Source organism: Maniola jurtina, chromosome 5 (assembly GCF_905333055.1).
Source record: "Maniola jurtina chromosome 5, ilManJurt1.1, whole genome shotgun sequence".
NCBI lineage: Eukaryota > Metazoa > Arthropoda > Insecta > Lepidoptera > Nymphalidae > Maniola > Maniola jurtina.
The window spans coordinates 2,544,490-2,560,676 of record NC_060033.1 but is presented as its reverse complement, the minus strand read 5'-3'; the positions used below and the strand labels follow the sequence as shown (position 1 = coordinate 2,560,676).

The following is a 16,187-nucleotide window of genomic DNA, read 5'->3' as shown; positions in this document are numbered from 1 at the left end:
GAAATCATTTATTCAAAAGAAGAGTGAATGTGAATAAGCATCTTCTAGATAGGCGTGCCGAATCTAGATCTTTCTCGAGTAGGTAAGAGTCAATTGAGAAATAAATTCATTTTTTATCACTTCGAGATAATTATTTATCTACGAGTTTCAGAAATGGAATAGATGAAAAATATATTGCTTAGAATTTAGATGTTCCTTGAAATTACCAACTTTCTATTTAATCAAAATTATTTTGCGTTGGCATGATTTTATTACAAAGAAACAAGTAAAAACCATTTTTTTATGGCAGGTTATTTTTGGTATAAGCACAGGGCGTATACAAAAAAAAACCTGCCTTCATAACTCATAAGTAATTATTAATTCCGAGCATGAACTCAATTTCATAAGAAATGAGTTTTTCAACAATGAAAAGGGGAATAATTAACAATCGAAATTGCTGACTATTCAGCGACCCGGTCATGGTTCATATGATAATTAACAAAAATAATACATTTTCGCTTCTATACTACAACACCTACACTGAATGTGGTTTAGCCTTACATCCTACCATACAAACTAGGAAAATAATACAAACGACATACATTGTTAGGTACATATAAATAAAAGTTATAATTGTTTGAATGTATAATGGGTAGGTTACCTACCGTACAGCTTGCGCAAAGCTTTTCGCTCCAACATGCTACGAAGCTACGTCAGTCTCTCGCAGAAATTAGTAAAGCGTAGAGGGGTCTACGCCATTTTCATAACCAACCTTTTGTGATTGTAACCTTAAATTTATTTACTAAAATAATCTTTATTATTAATTGATATCAAGGTTAAAGCGAATAAAAAAATATTCAGTGTTATTTTTAGAGTTGTACAAAGTGTTATTTTGTGTTAGAGTGTTTAGTTGTATGTGAGATTAGCTGTCGAGTGCAAAAAAAGTGCGTTTTTTTAATATTAAAAAATATGAAGAATTCATGTTAATGTGCCCTTCGTGTGGATTTTATGGAACATGGCGTGTAAGTAATTTTTATTTATGTTTATTTTTAATGTACACGCAAACAATTTGTGGTAATAACACTGGAAAGGAAATAGCTAGGTTTAGCATAATAAATAATTAACCTTTTACATTAACATTAAATAACACCCCTCTTATTGGTTCGGGGGTTAAAAAAGACTTTCGAAATAATTTACTTATAAATCAATGTAAGTATGAATCTCTTTAAATATTTAAAATAAAGAAGAATTTCTAATAATAATCATTAGAAAATCTAATATATGTAGATAGGTAGGTACTCATTGATATTTTAAAATATATGTTTTATCTGTTTCAAAATAATCCAAGAAGAACCAAAGCCCAGCGACTGAGCTTTTTAAGGAGGTGTCAAAATCACGTTTTCTTAAAAAAATATCTCTAAGATACGAAATTATCGTACAGTTTTAACAATAACTTGAAAAGATACACTTAGTCTTTCCGAGCACTTTTAAATCGAATAAAATTGATTAGAATAATATAAATAAAACAGGTACTACTTATACTTAGGTAGCAAAACAAGCTGACTTTTACTTTATACCGGTCTAATAATAACTTAAGCCCTTATAAGTGCAGAGGAGGAAACCCCTTTGGTCTGTATTTAAACAACTTAGCAGCTTAATTGCTTTAAAATTGATGAAATTATGAAGTAGTATTTGAAATGACATATCATATTAGTCATTAGTCAGCCACTGTAAAGTTTTGGGCTGTCATTTAGCTGTTTTTGGTCAGCTATTCAGGTCTTAGGTATAACAAACGATTGTTACTGCAAAAACACTTTTCTTGAAAGTCACGAAGAAAAAATTACTTGGTACATTATAAAAGGAACCTTTGGAAAAGTTTCAGATTTTTAGGTCCAACGGTATAGGCTGGGTATTCTGTCTGTCTGTCTGTTACCTTTTCACGGCCCAACAGTTTAACCGACTTTGACAAAATGTGGTACAGGGTCAGCTTTTATCCCGCGGACGGACATAGGCTACTTTTTATCCCGGAAAATCAAAGAGTTTCCACGGGATTCCTCAAAACCCATCCGCTTAAGCGATTTGTATGAAATTTGGCACCGAGGTAGCTTGCGTCCCTGTAATTGCATTTTATCCCGGAAAATCAAACATTCCCACGGGATCTTTAAAACCTAAATCCACGCGGACGAAGTCGCGGGCATTCTCTAGTGAGTCAATAAGTCGGGTCTTTTTTTACATTATCTTAGTAATAGAAGTTGATATGGGGTGTATCTATTAATAAACTACGAACACATTCCGATTCCACAGGGAAAACCCTCTAGAACCCCGGGCATGACACCTCGCTCGCATGAGAGGCTTTCCTTTGACGCGGTCGAGCGCCTATCACTGCATCTTGCTTACACATTAGAATAAAGCCGGCTAGTGCAGGGATTCATTTTCCTTTATTAAAATACTGAACCTTAATTTATGAGTATGACCGGTAGTTCGTTTTAGTAGTATAGATGTTTAAATACCCATACCCCTATCCCCTAAGAATATTCAACCCCTATGTAAAATCAGAAGCATGTAGAAATAAGTACTTACTACAGATAAAATATTTCTATCTGTTGCTGGCGATGTCATCTGTCTTTCTATTAACTGTAAAATATCTAAATATATAAAAGGAAAAGCTGACTAGCTAATCAATCTGACGACGATGCAATCTAAGAAGGCAATCTAACCAGCTTTATTAAACTTAAATCGGAAAAAAACAACGAATCTGTCTCCAAGTTGCTCATATTAGTATCCACTATAATACTCTCATATCAAGCTCGGCTGGCGTCGTCATAAATATTTTGCACCTAAATGCTTTCTCCGCGAGACCCAAGATTTATGGTCTACGTTTTATCATCGTACATGATTTTTTGATTGTACCATGTGTTTTTAGGACACTGTTTTATTTATGTGTTTTCATAAGCAATTTTTTATGTTTCTGTTGTCTTCTCCCATTCCTCTCGTCCGCCAATGACTTAATCACCATCATCTTATAAATGAAGCGTTCTAAATTCGATTCCTAGGACGGGAAATTTAGAAATTCATAATTTCTAAATTTCTAAATTCAGAAATTCATAATTTCTAAATTGGATATGTTTTGGTCTGGAGCAGGCTTTGACCATGGCTAGTTACCACCTTACTGGCAATATTGTGCTGCCAAGCGATTTAGCGTTCCTAACTAAAAAAAAAAATTGGTTGTCTGTAAAGTCGGTTTACTGACGATAGTTGAACGTGACAACAAAGGCCGATTGTGCTTCTTTGTCGCTCGTTCCGCGCTCTCGCTTGCACTTCAAGCCTTACATGGAACGCCTCAGAGCGAGGTAACGCCGCATGAGTCATGTTTTTTCGTGCGTGCAGCCGGCTCTATCGAATTATAAGACGTTGTCACGTCAAAAGGATTTTCAGAATTTCCCCTCGAGCAAAGCCTGATCAACGTGTAATTTAATATACTTGTAAGAAGAGCATTCTCTATCCAAGAGATTTACTTGACGATTTGAAAGTACTTTGTAACATGTGTACCTACTTAAGTTGTGGAACGAGATCCTCTTTGAGAAAATTGCCTAAAACAAATTGTATTTATTGACGAATCTTGATAGTAGCTTTTTGGATTTGATTTTTAGTTTTGAGGATAACTTACAGATGAGCCATTAAACTTACAAATTCTTCGGCAAAGTTCACAAAGGAATTTTTATACCCAAATATTTACGAGTGTTTCTGTTCGGTTGTTCTACTTGTCGATTTAAACGGCAAATAATGGCCAGTTTGTGTAGACATCACAAACTAGAAGTATGAAAAGAATTTTGAGAAATTGTTTAATAAAAAATGAACTTACGTTAGAACTAGGCACTTGTCCGACGAACTAAGTCTGTGAGAGGAGTTTCTCAGATAGTGTGTTTAGTCAGCGATCAACTATTTATTTCTTATCGACAAGGAATCAAATTATATCGTTTATATGTTTCTTGAGCGTGAAAATAGTCGATAGCTTGTTTCTTCGTCAGCTACCAGCGATGGAACAAATGCCTAAATCGAGATAGTATAGTGAATCAACAGTTAAGTAGAATAACATTCAATAAGACATTAGAGTCAATCCATGATGTAATTTTATTGGATGTTTTGCATGTGTTGCACAACAATCCAAACTACAATACAGGCTGTTAAAGATCAATACAATCAAAGACCGGATAGTGACATAGAACAGTGACTATTCCATTTATTAGATACAATTGTCGAGAGCTTTCAATCTGGCTCGAATGTCTGTTGAATCAATTATTTAGGAAGCATCTGCTTAAACTTTGATCAAAGATTTAGAGGATCTTGCTAAATCTTTGATCGAAGTTGGCAGTAGATCGTTAACTAAAGTTAAAAAGTTTGCATTACTATATATCTTGCGAGAATAATTATTATGGTAAGATATTATTGAATATATCTTATCTTTAAATATTATCGTTTGTACATCTTTTAGTGATTGAGCAACTTCTGAACGACTTGGCTGATTGAGTTCATATTCCCACCATCATTTAGATAATTCTGTGAGATAGTTTTATATGTATGACAGGCCACCGAGTCTGGGGTGAATCTGGGACAAGTCAGCAGGTATTTTCTAAAACTAGGCAAAATAAAAATTAAAGCACACAAACAAGATAAACAGCTTTGTCTTCATATTAAATTTAATATGAACTTCAAACTCTTGAAGATAATGAAATTGCCTGCTCCATGGGACTAGAGTTGGTTGGGGTGGGCCTTTGTCATAATAAAATGAAAAAGAAAAACAATTTGCATACAAAAATATTTATTTGTACCTACCCAAAAATTAACCAACTCTATATAAAAATATAATACCGAGGAGGATAATGAAATGATGCTCAGTAGAGAGTGGGTGATGGGTTATCATAATAAAGATAATCAAAATAGAATAAAATAAGCTGATGATAGCAAATAATAACTTAAGTAAATCCGTACTAATATTATAAATGCGAAAGTGTGTCTGTCTTTTCACGTCCCAAAAGTTTAACCGATTTTGATGGATACCTAGCTTACATACCGGGAAAAAAACATAGGTTAAGTAACCTGAAAAATCAAAGAGTTCCCATGGGATTCTAAAAGGCCCATCCGTTTAACCGATCTATATAAAATTTGGTAGAGAAGTAAAAATGCCGGAAATTGACATAGGCAACTTTTTATCCTGGAAAAATCAAAGAGTTCCTACGGGATTTTCAAAAACCTAAATCCACGCGGACGAAGTCGCGGCCATCATCTAGTATATCATACTTTGTAACGTACAAGATGTTGCTCGTGAGTAGATTTGTGTGTAGATATATCAATAAATTGCCAACGGCCCTGAACAAGTCCTAAACGTTTATTACCTTGACGTTATCGCTCATATCACGTCCAACACTACTTTACTCGACAGCCTTTACCGCCCTTACTGGATAAAATATCAAGTTGTACGATAAAAGTGTACAATCATTGAATGAGATTTTCATTTTCAAACATAAACATGAAAGTCCTTTTATCAAAATTAGAAATGGTTCTAATTCTCGTCAAGCTTTTTACCAGGAAAGTGCAAGCTCTAATAATTCGAATATACTTTAGATGACTTACCTAATGAAAGAATTTTGATATTATCAATCAATCAATCAATCAATTTATTTATTTGGATTATTATTATGGACTACGGAACTATATCATGGAATAAGAGCAACGGCTAATAAATGGTTATTTAGATAGAAACATAATTATTTAGCTATTTTATTTGATGAAATGTAAAGCCAGGAAATAAATTCCAGTGTAAAAATGCACGAACAACTGCCTTTTCCATAATAATTATAAAAAACTGGTAGGTAATAGGTAGATAATTAGTTTAATAGTTAGTTTAATAAATACCTACACTTACTAATGCATGACCAAATATGTATGTTACCAATATTTTTTATTTTTATATGGTTTGGATTTTAAAATATGAGTGCAAATAAAGTAGTGTATGAAAGTCTTTATAATTAGTTAATCTATGTAATTAGCAACCGTTTCATACACTGTTATTTTATTAACCCCCGACCCAAAAAGAGGGGTGTTATAAGTTTGACGTGTGTATCTGTGTATCTGTGTGTCTGTGTATCTGTGTATCTGTGTATCTGTGTATCTGTGTATCTGTGTATCTGTGTATCTGTCTGTGGCATCGTAGCGCCTAAACGAATGAACCGATTTTAATTTAGTTTTTTTTGTTTGAAAGGTGGCTTGATCGAGAGTGTTCTTAGCTATAATCTAAAAAAATTGGTTCAGCCATTTAAGAGTTATCAGCTCTTTTCTAGTTTTCTTGTAGAAAAGTAGGTTAGATAACCGTTAGGTTCATAATATTATGTCAATAGACAAATGTCAAGCTGTCAAGATGTACGTTGCCTAAATACATAATTATTTATTTGAAAATGATGTTTTGGAAAACTCAGATACTTTGGATCGTCGGGGGTGTTATAAATTTTTAATTTACACTTGTTCCACATAAGATTTACGTGACTGAAGTATTCAACACACACACACACATATTTAGTATACAATATTTAGTGACACACTTTGAATTCATAATCAAAATACATCTTTACCTGAGCAGGACAATTCCCTATACCCATAGGTATCTCGGTATGTCTGCGAAGAATCCTTACATCTAGGATGGAACACGAAACGAACGAAACGATTAACAAATGTAAATTAAAAATTTATAACACCCCCGACAAGTGAAAGTTACAGTAACTAGAAAAGAGCTGATAACTTTCAAGCGGCTGAACCGTTTTTTATTGGATTATAGCTAAGAACACTCTCGATCAAGCCACCTTTCAAACAAAAAAAAAAATTAAAATCGGTTCATTAGTTTAGGAGCTACGATGCCACAGACAGATACACAGAGACACAGATACACTGCAGATAGGTACACACGTAAAACTTATAACACCCCACTTTTTGGGTCGGGGGTTAATAAATGAAGTTTGTTGTAGTTGTTTTTCCAAACCGCAGCTCAGATCTCGTGACTGCAATTTGTACAAAACCATAAACGATTTGCTTTTGTGGAAAACTGAAAAAAAAAAATAACACGCGACCACCTATTTATTCATTACAACTACATTGATCTCTTAACTAGAGTAAGAAGAGCTTGTCCTTGGGTTTCCCTAGTTGCTTATTTAGGTGTAGAAAAACTCATATTTTTTCGTGAGTGCCTTCATGCAAAGACATCTCAAAGAAATCTCAATTTATTTAGTGGCATACAGCATAATATAATCTGCACGAATACAAAAGCGATTGGAACGGGCAAATGTGCACTTGAGGACAGTGGACTTTCAGTCTGGCAAAATTACAGACAAAGCACAACAAACCTGCTTATATAGCCTGTATAAGCAGAAGTATTGCTGTTATGGTAATCGATTGTGTTTGTAAAGCAACGTTGACCCAAGTCAGTAGAGAGCGGGATGGGTGACTTCAGAGGTCTGAATTTGGCCTTTTCGTTTCTTCCATGGCTCATACAGGACGTTAAGCTGTTGGTCCCGGTTATTATCACTAACATCTTATCGTAATTAAAAAAAAACCTAAAGTGTTGAAATCTAGTCCTCGTAGTCGAGTTATATGCGGAAGGATCTTGGAACCCACCGCATTAGTATCCCTAGAGAACCCCTACCATTATTTGATTAGTGGATAGAAATCACGAATATGACGCACAGAGAGTCTGTTGACTGGTTGCAGCTACAACAAGAAAATAAATTGTTTCCGTTATCATTTAAAACTCGCTCCGACATCCAATTCGCTACGTGACTGGCCGATTGTATTGACTGAGGCTTTGTTGTATTTTTCTGCCTTTTTACGTTCTTGCCGTAGACTGTATTCTGTATTGTTAAAGGCGTGTAAATGTTTTATTGTTATAAAAACGATGTAAAAGGGAATAGCTGGGCTATAGGTGGCTATCACATCACATCACATCACACTAATATTATAAAGGGGAAAGTTTGTATGTGTGTGTGTGTGTGTGTGTGTTTGTTACTCCTTCACGCTAAAACTACTGGACGGATTGGGCTGAAATTTAGAATAGAGATAAATTATACTCTGGATTAGCACATCGGCTACTTTTTATCCTGAAAAATCAAAGAGTTCCCTTGGGATTTTTAAAAAACTACATCCACGCGAACGAAGTCGCGGGCATCAGCTAGTTGATAATAATGCCTATAATCATTGATTTAGACAACAAGTTTATTAGCGAAAATATATCGTGTGTCTATTACAGAATAATCATGATAATTAACTGCTATTCTTTTAATGAATGCAGCTACTTCTTGGGCTAACAAATTTGGGTACATACCTACTGGTACCTAGTACCTAAATACCTACGTAATACTAGTCAACTATTGAATTTAATTGTTTACTTCATACAAGTAGATATATTATGTATTATAGGGTAAGTAATAAAAGAAACCCGTGTAAGTGGATAAACACTGTATTAAATAGAAAAAACAACCTATTATTGACTACGAGAACAATTTACGCGGCTCCGCTGTCCCGCGCACCGGCGCGGGATTCGGTGGTTCAGGACGGACTGGGGGGTGCGCGCCTAAAGCCCTAAACTAGCGGCACGCTATGATGGCCGGTTTGACGTTTGTCCGCTCATGAAGTTCCGTATTAATTGATAACGACTTTGAAGGAAATAATTGTATTACTTTATTGACGATAGTGATGTGCAGAGATTCATAAATTTTATCGAATGTAGTTTTAGGTTTAGGACTCAAAATTTATTTATTAAATTGATTTCTTAAATGTATACAAGTGTAGAAAAATCAGTTTGCACCATTTAAGGGGTGAATGTACTTGTGAATATGAACAATTTTCACTATGTGGACAAACCTCTGAAATCGCAAAAAAATATCAATAAATTTTTAAAAATGGAATCTAATACGATCGTCACATAGGATCGCTGGCTAGCACAACTACTACCTCCGGCAAACTCGCGTCAATGCTCAATGCAAAACAAAGCAGTTTCGAATTGACGTTGCTTCGAAAAGTATAAACTGTCAGTGCAATGCGATTGTGATATAGTTTTGACCTGGCTTTGGATTTCAAATATTGATACTGCATTACTGTTGACCCTTGCTCGTTAATTTGGACTCTGTTCAAGCCCTTTGTTGTGGATTTCATCGATATGGCCGAACGTACGCAGAGAACTGTTCTAAATAGTCAGACACGTGAGTTCGTAATACGCCTTCGTAACTATTTCGATCGTGAAGCTCAAAATGGAGGGCCAATTTTACCTATAACGTCAGTGGTTGAACGCGTAGCTGATGCGCTTAATATTGGACAACGAACTGTTAGACGGATAACTAAAAAAAAATATGGCGAGACTGGCACAGAAGAAAATAAACTTCACACACCAAAAAAGAGAAAACGAGCAAAACCAGTCGTAGGCATCGATAGCTTTGATGCCGATGCTATCCGAAGACATGTTTACGGCTACTATTTACAGAAGGAGTATCCAACAAGAAAAAAGTTGGTGCATTCACTGAAGGAAGCTGGATTATTCTTCGGTGGGGAAAGTTCTTTAACGAAGATTTTGAAGACCATTGGATTTCGATACAAAAAATGTAACAAACGCAAAATATTGATGGAAAGATTTGATATAGCGATGGCAAGGTATACTTTTTTACGGCAAGTGAAAGAAATCAAAAATTGGCAAAATGTTGTGTTCTTGGATGAAACATGGCTTAATGCTAACCATACTGTAGGCCGTTCTTGGAACGATGACACAGCAGCATCTACTTCCAAAGTTCCTGTAGGAAAAGGATCGCGACTTATAATTTGTCACGCCGGAACCATCAACGGGTTTGTCGAAGGTTCTCTCATGGCTTTTGCGTCAAAAACCACTGGAGACTATCATGAAGACATGAATGGAGAAAAGTTTACTGAATGGTTTACCTCAATGTTGTGTAGCCTCCCTGAACCATCTATTATAATTATGGACAACGCCCCATACCACTCGATGCAAATTGACAAGCCACCTGCCCAATCCCAAAAGAAAGCTGATATCGTCGCATGGCTTCGTAAAAATGGCGTAGATGCAAACATGAATATGTTAAAAGCGGAATTAGTACGTCTTTTAAAAGAAAACAAACCAACCAAGATCCGATACGTCATTGACGAAATAGCATTAGAACATGGGCACAGAGTTATACGGTTACCGCCTTACCATTGTGAGTATAATGCGATTGAGTTGGTGTGGGCTCAAATTAAGGGATATGCTGCAAGACACAATACAGAACCCCCATTTACCACAAAAAAAATGCTAAAATTATTAGAAGAAGCTTGTGAACATGTGACTAAAGGAGACTGGGAAAAGGTTGTGAATAGAACTGTTAAATTAATAAGGGAAGATTATGAAAGAGATGTGAAAATAGATAATATTATAGAAAACGAACATATAATTATTAATGTATGTGATGATAGCAGTGACGACAGTGAAAATAGTAGTATGGACGAATCTGATTAATTATGGCCTTTTGTGGCACCTTTTTTGGTATCTTTTGTATTCATATGTTTCTTGTGTGCATATAAAGTATGTATATTCATTTTCGTTCAAATATTCAGTTCGTTCAAATAAATTAAATAAACATATACATTTTTGTTTTATTAAACCTATTTAATCAGGTACAAAAACAAAACTTAATTGTTTTTTGTTCGAGAATAAATTGACATTCCACATCACTATTGTAATGTGTCAAACCGGCCATCATAGCGTGCCGCTAGTGTAGTTCCTAGAGGCTAGGGGTGAGCGGGGCTGGAAAACGAACCGGCACCCGCCGCATCCGAGAGGGGCGGGAAGCGAGAGGCGGCCCGGGTACTATAGTATCTATGCGTTTAGTTGCGACCTCACTTGGTGGTAAGTGGTGCTAAGCTAATTTAAAAGAGTAACTATGGCAATTTTTTTTAAATAAACCCCTTATTGATTTCAACAAGGTATCGTACAGGAACGCTTATAGTTTAGCGGCACCGCTTTGCGCGTAGGGTGGCAACATCAGACCAGAGAAAATTAAGAAATTATAAGTTCCCATATTTGGGAGTAGAGGCAGAGGGGGTGTGATTATTGTACCTGTAATGTGTAATTTAGAGTTTGTGCATTTCGAGCTATTTTTAGTTCTTCCCACGGACGCAATAAGTTCAGCGTCCCAAATTGTATGCAGACGTGCTCAGGTTATGAAAGAGACTATAAAATACAAGTGAGAGAAAGAAAATCGATGGCAACAGTGGGCGTGAGAGGAAAGGAAGACAATTATGCTTGTTCTGGCAGTTTAATAGACGAATAAAGTACACATTTGGCTCCCAATTCAGAATTAATGAACGAAAGAATTGAAAATATTTTTTTTTCTCTTCAAAAACTTGACTATATGGACGTTAATGTAAGAAACACAGTATTTACATCACACATGTAATCTTATACTTAACTAGAGGATGTCCGCGACTTCGTCCGCGTGGATTTAGGTTTCTAAAGATCCCGTGGGAACTGTTTGATTTTCCGGGATAAAAAGTTGCCTAAATCAATTACAGAGACGCAAGCTACCTCGGTACCAAACAAACAAATCGGTTAAGCGGATGGGCCTTTAGGAATCCCGCGGGGACTCTTTGTTTTTCCGGGATAAAAAGTAGCCCCGGGATATAAGCTAACCCTGTACCAAATTTCGTCAGAATCGGTTACACTGTTGGGCCGTCAAAAGGTAGCGGACAGATAGACAGACAGACACACTTTCGCATTTATAATATTAGTATGGATTAAGTAGAAATGTAATTATTTTTACCTGTTTTCTGTTTGTAATGACGTAGTACCAATAAAAGCAGTAAACCTAATAACACACGTCTACCTACTGGATATCGAACAGTATATGCGGATTTGTCATACATACATACACAACAGATCGTTACCAACTTCGGTAGGCTTCGGTAGGTCTGGCACAGTGCCAGATGTCTCGCCATATTACTTCATTTTCCCAACGAACCGTCTACGTCTAAATTCTAAATTAATGATAGTGTAAACCACGGTTTCTTTTCTACTCTTCCTAACCCATCGCCTGCCTATTGAGTGCTCTTTTCAGAATGAGAAGGGTTAATAGGCAATGGATCATCATCATCGCGTGCCTTCTTCGAAACGAAGTTTGGCGATCATCATAAGAATAGCTTCTCTATTTAAAGCCGCCTCTTTCAACTTCGGGTAACTAAGCCCTGTCCACCCCCTTATATCGCCCAACCATTTGCGTCTTTGGCGACCTTGAGCTCTTTTGCCTGCAATTCTGCCTTCCAACACTAATCTTGGGAATAAGAATTGTCCTCCTCTCTGTAAATGTCCAAAGAAAGCGAGCGTCCTTCGCATTATGGTGGGCTTAAGTTCTCTCTCTTTGTGGACCAACTCCAGTAGTCATAACCCTTCCATTTGGCTTTGCCGCAGTCGGGTAAAAATAACTGGGAATTTATTCTAGGTACCGCTGTCGTATTTTTTGCCTATTCGCCGCCGGTGGTCTTTACAATACAAACATTGCTTCATATTAAACCTTATATACTGCAAAGGCGAAAGTTACGAGTTAAGTAAGCTGCCAGGAACCCACATTATAGCAGCATGTTTACCCTTTTTGTTTGTTCTGTCGAACAGTAATTAATCCTTTAAAATTAAACAGAGGCTCTCAGCCTACCTACAGATAGTACCTATATGTTTTGTAAAATACTATGTGCTTACCGAAATCGGCAATTTTAATTTTCAACTGCGGCTCCTGGACTTGATACTGCCTCTGTTCTGATTAAGTAGGTCTGCCATGTGGCCAATATCGTTTGACGATCAGATACTTATAACCATAGATATGTACATTATATAACCCCGGCCGATGCAATAGACGCGTCTTTCACCCGCGGCTTAATTTGACTCTGAATGCTTAACTGAATGACCCTGTTCATTCAATGCTCTCCGCGTACCTCTATAACTCCCGAGAACCAACGATATCTTGCCGTCATTGAGTGGATCCTATTGACCATTATTATCCAAGAGCGCGTTGAAGGAAGCCAATGAACGCAGTTTAGGTGCTATAGCTCGAGCATTAGTATGATGAGCATCAGCAGGTCTGATTGCAGCCAAGCGCTAGTCTATATAATTAAAAAAAAAAAAAAAAAAAATGTGGTACCAGTTACCACGAAAAGTTACGAATGCATGTTGCGTCCCTTATTTGGGTTCGTTTCTATTCCCAGAAAAGAATCTAATCATCAAAAGCTTTTGCAAATTGTCATTGAATAGCTTGGAAACACAAACGATGATAAACAAGTGAGAACATCACCTAGATAGTACCTAAGTACTAGTACAAGATCAAAAGAAACAGATTAAAGAGACCGCCCTGTACGTTAAACATTCAAGCTCTCAAGTAGAGAGTTCAGTCCTTTACACTACGGTCCAGTCTCCAGTGTAAGCGGCCGCTCTGGCAGCTCGCCAGGCGTCTCGTCAAACACTTCATCTCAGCTGTCCGGATTTAGATATTTTCTACTCTTCTTTCCAATCTAATTCTTGGCATATAATTTGATCAAGCTCGGTTCAACGATTTAGCTGTGAAAGCTTTTAACATCTTGGACATGTCTATTTGTTTATAGAAATATTAGTGTATGATTAAAAACATAACAAGCGTAAATTAAAAATTTATAACACCCCCGACAAGTGAAGGCATCTTGACAGCTTGACATAAATTTGTCAATTGACATAATATTAAGAACCTAACGGTTATCTAACCTTCTTTTCTACAAGAAAACTAGAAAAGAGCTGATAACTCTTAAACGGCTGAACCAATTTTTTTGGATTATAGCTAAGAACACTCTCGATCGAGCCACCTTTCAAACAAAAAAAAAGTAAATTAAAATCGGTTCATTCGTTTAGGCGCTACGATGCCACAGACAGATACACAGATACACAGATACCCACGTCAAACTTATAACATCCCTCTTTTTGGGTCGGGGGTTAAAAATCGTTTATTTGAACTGTTTGGTACTGCACCTTAAGTTAGATTTTTTAATATATGAGGGCTATAAAAGGTGATTTCTAACTTTCGAACCGCAACCCAGAGGTCGACTCATAATAACTCAGTAAAAGCTTACCTCGCAGTTTCATTTCACACATTACGTGAAATATAGGCCATTCCAATTTAAAGGTCCTCTTTATTTTATTGCTTGGTCTGTTCCGGAGGCTAATAATAAATTTAGATTTGTATCTACTCAATAAAGTAAAAGAGATCGTCTGCAGAATATTTTTTTCTATTAAAAGGATTAGGTAACCTGAAAGTCTATCTGTAATTTCGTATTACGAATAACTGTGAGTGGTGATAGTTCTATGGTTAAATCGTCGGCTCCTATTCAGAGGGTTGGAGGTTCGATCCCGTGCACGCACCTTTAACTTACTTGCTTTAACGGTGAAGGAAAACATCTTGAGGAAGCCAGCATGCTTAAGAGTTCCTTTTGACTCCATTATGTGCTCAAAAGGTGTGTGAAGTCTGCCAATCTGCACTTGGAATGTCACAAGCGTTGTGGACTATCAAACCCCTGGTCGGTAGTGAGCCAGCGATGGATTGTTGATTATCATGATTACTTTTATGAATAGTTAGTAATGTATTAGAAGGACTTTTATAATATTACTAGAGGATGCCCGCGACTTCTTCCGCGTGGATTTAGGTTTTATAGATCTCGTGGGAACTGTTTGATTTTCCGAGATAGAAAGTTGCCTATGTCAATTACAGGGATACAAGCTACCTCGGTACATACAAATCGGTTAAGCGAATGGGTTTTTGGGAATCCCGTGGGAATTCTTTGATTTTTCGGGATAAAAAATAGTCTATGTCCGTCCCCGGGATATAAGCTAACCCTGTACCAAATTTCATCATAATCGATGAAACTGTTGGGCCGTGAAAAGGTTGGACAGACAGACACACTTTCGCATTTATAATATTAGTATGGAAGCATGGAATTTAGACAACAACACGAATTTTGTCTTATCTTAACTAACATAGGAGCTAGTAAAAGCTAATCTGGAGGGGTATAATAAAATCATTGGACTGAATATGTTTGTCTAGGCTCCGTGACAAATTACGGTACGGAGAAATAGGCCCGGTCCACGTATAATGTGATAATAAGGCTAGGTTCAGACTACGTAGTTTCATTGTCAAGTCTAATCGCTATGGATTTTCATTTGCGCTAAAGTTAAATTAGATCACCAAAAAGAGACCAAGTGGGTTGCAAAGTTTGCCCATTACCTTACTTTCTATTGAAGTAGGTACGGACTCTGATTTGTGTTACCCAGAATCGCTTTTTTTGGTGGTCTAAGGTTTAGTCACTCTGTATTAACTTTATCTTAACCATCTTATATTATGAGAAATTGTACAATTTATAAATATCTTAGAAAACCCCATAGAACAATAAATCAAGAGACGCCATTTTAAAAACAAGAATAAACTCCGTTAAATATACAATGATGATTTTATAAAGGTGGGACATTATCAAAATTATTTAAGTATATTATAACATTATTACACTTTTCCAGTAAAATCCGGTAGAGTAGGTGCCTATGGTATTTTTATCGAGGTGTGCCCAACGAGTCACACGCACTAGATAATAGGTAATGTCTGAAGAGAGCCTTACGTAAAATCTTATGTAAAGGTGATGCGGGCAAAATACCTTCTTGTAAGATTAAACCATTTTTTCCCTGTATATTAGTTTACGAGATAAAACTTACAAGCTTATATAAAACGATTTTTCCCTTTGAGGTACGGAATCCATATAAAAGAATAGCGTTACTTACTTTAAACCCACGTAAGGTAGGTATTCATAAGATACCTAAATTAAATAAACTAGCCAAGTTTCTTGGCACAAAAATTGAAAGAGCTTTGTAATATTCCTCGCTCAAAGTTAAATAAAGTTTCCGTCTCTATTTAATTAGAGCTTTTTACTACGCTGCCTGTAGGCATTATGAAAAATAAAACACCAATTATACGTACTTGGAAAAAGAAAAGAAGTTCAGGTACTTTTATTTTTTAATTTTATAGTCTTTTAGACAATCGCGTATCTTTATCATCATCATGATCAACACATGTTACATTGTAAATTGTAATTGAAAAGAGCAACCGCCGAGTTTCTTGCTGGTTCTTCTC

At 36.2% G+C, this 16,187-nt stretch overlaps 1 protein-coding gene across 2 annotated transcripts in view; it reads left to right on the top strand.

Annotated features, from left to right (window-relative positions):
* The first annotated feature begins 324 nt into the window (after positions 1-324).
* The window catches only part of LOC123865444 (multiple C2 and transmembrane domain-containing protein), a 111,533-nt gene continuing 95,670 nt past the window's right edge, over positions 325-16,187 (top strand). For both annotated transcript variants that reach the window (XM_045906470.1, XM_045906468.1), the window contains exon 1: positions 325-1,001. The gene's annotated coding sequence lies outside the window, so the exon portion shown is untranslated. The remainder of the gene's footprint in view (positions 1,002-16,187) is intronic.